The sequence below is a fragment of the Palaemon carinicauda genome, chromosome 3, assembly GCF_036898095.1.
Source record: "Palaemon carinicauda isolate YSFRI2023 chromosome 3, ASM3689809v2, whole genome shotgun sequence".
Lineage (NCBI taxonomy): Eukaryota > Metazoa > Arthropoda > Malacostraca > Decapoda > Palaemonidae > Palaemon > Palaemon carinicauda.
Genome location: NC_090727.1, coordinates 57998633 through 58001132, shown reverse-complemented (window position 1 = coordinate 58001132; position 2500 = coordinate 57998633). Strand labels below are relative to the sequence as shown.

General features: G+C 38.8%; 1 long non-coding RNA gene across 1 annotated transcript in view; it reads right to left on the bottom strand.

Annotated features, from left to right (window-relative positions):
• Positions 1-2500, bottom strand: part of LOC137637480 (uncharacterized) — a 25953-nt gene that overhangs the window by 21548 nt on the left and 1905 nt on the right. The window lies entirely within an intron of this gene.

Below are 2500 nucleotides of genomic sequence, written 5' to 3'. Positions count from 1 at the left end.
CCTGTTGGTGGCAATAGAAGCTATGAATAAAAAAAATCCAGAGGCTGTAGAGACTTTTACATCCCTGATCTCTCGAATCAAAGAAAAATCATTCCAAGTGTACATACAGGCCTACAATGACGATCCTTTTTCCAAAAACACTATGGATCTAGAAGAGGATTTGCTATCATTACTACATCATGAAAGACACGAACGCTGGCAAGAAACCATCACAAACATCAACATGGCCTCAACAATAAAAAAGCCTGGAGAACCATCAAAAAGCTAACACAGCAAATAAAAACAATCAACCAAAATTAAGTAGCCCATCAACTTGTAATCAATGATAAGACCAACAACCAAAAAAGAGAAAGGGGGATACTTAACGAAAATGAGGCAAGGCATCCAATGCATCATGCTACAGGGCAATTATATATTTGAACCGTTTACAATGAATGAATTACAATCAGCTATGAAAAAGAAGAAGTCAGGGAAAGCTGGCAGTCTAGATGGAATTGTGATCGAGATGACTCTGCCTTTCAGAGATAAGGCTAGGTCTTAGCTTCTTGTCTTTTCAATGAATGAGCATAAACATACTGAATCCTAAGGGTATGGAGAAGAGAAAGTGTTCTCTCTCTCCTCAAGCCTGGTAAAGATCCAAGCTCACCTAAGAGTTACTGACCAATATCCTTACTCTGTATCACTTACAAACTTTAAACGTATGATAATGTTTCAACTAGCGCCCACCATCAAGGAGCAACTGACACCAGACCAAGCAAGCTTTCGACCTGGATGATCATGCTGCAGTTAGGTCTTGCACCTAACCCAATTTATAGAGGATGGACTAGAGACTAAATAAATTACACATATTGTGTTTGTCAACCTTATAGCTGTCTATGATAATCATGTATAGAGATCTCCCATTCAGTCACCCAAATGGCCCATAACTTCCGTCATTGTACACATTGGATCACTCATAGTAAAAAGATGTTTCTATATGGAAATGGACGGCAGGAAGAGTAGGTGGAAGAGTCAGATAAATGGTCTCCTACAGGGGTCAATGCTAGCCCCATTGTTATTCAATATATACACAAATGACCTACCACAACTCTAGAACATCCAGAGGTTTATACATGCTGACGATCTCTGCATTGTAACAGTCACAGTCCCTTAAAACCATCAAAGGAAGACTGAAGAGGGCATTATCATCTCTCCAGAAAGGCATCTTATGGTAAATCCCATGTAAACCTAGATATGCTCATTCCATTTGAACAACCACCAGGGATAAAAAAAATTAAATTAAAATTAGAAAATGAAGAACTAGAAAACCATTCACATCCCGTCTATCTATATCACTTTTGATAGGACACTTTATTTTCAAGGTTAATATCAACAAGCACGAGAAAAAGGGGCTACCAAAAATAACCTCCTCAGCTAAATTGCATCCACCAAGAAGGGAGCTAAGGCAAAACCTTTGAAGTGAACAGCTTTAGCATTATGTTACTCCATTGCAAAATTTAGTGTTCCTCTGAGAAAAAGAGAAGGCCACGCCAAAAGGTTGAATATTGAGCTAAATAAAGCCTGCAAGCTAATCACTGGTACACAGAGCAACACCCTTGCCAGCTTTGTACAGACTAGCCAGCATTGCATCACCGGAAATCAGTCCAGACAGCATAGCTAGAAAGGAAAAGACCAAACAAGCAAACAATCCCAGGCACCCACTCTACAGCTCTCGTGAAATAAGAAGTCTGAAATCACGGAAGAGCTTCATGATCGTGAAAGAACTAGACTATATAGATGGAGACAGTGAACGTCAGACCAGGAATGATGCCCTCCCTAACCGTAGTGAAGACCTGTCCTGTGGATTCTCCCTTACCAGGAGGGAATGTCAGACCAAGATTGATGCCCTCCCTAACCTTAGTGAAGACCTGCCCTGTGGATTCTCCCATACTAGGAGAAAATGGGTCACCATGAATAGAGGAAGAACAAAAATGGTAGGACAGGGGATAAATACCAGAGATTTTGTTACACAAATGTTGTCGAATGTCCCTCCTGGAAGACAAGCCAAATTATGTATCACATCTAGTATAGTTGGCCATTCCTTGGTCCTAATTCGGATGGAGAGGGGGCCCGAGTGCTGATCATATGTAATATGGTCAGTCTCTAGGGCATTGTCCTGCTTAATAAAGAAATGTCACTGTCCTTTGCCTCTGGCATTCATGAGCAGCCTTTAAACCTTGAGCCTTTAAAACGATACAGCGTTCTAATGAGTAAAACAATGGTGTAGAAGATATGATGATAATCAATAATACAATAATCATAATCTCAACACAATATTCATAATAATATGGATAATCATAATCATCAGTAATCATATCATCATTACCATTATCAAAATCAGCAACATCCGTTTTAGGTGCGTGAAATTTGAGGTAGTGCTAACAATAATCATTGAAGAAGTTATATATATATATATATATATATATATATATATATATATATATATATACACATTATATAT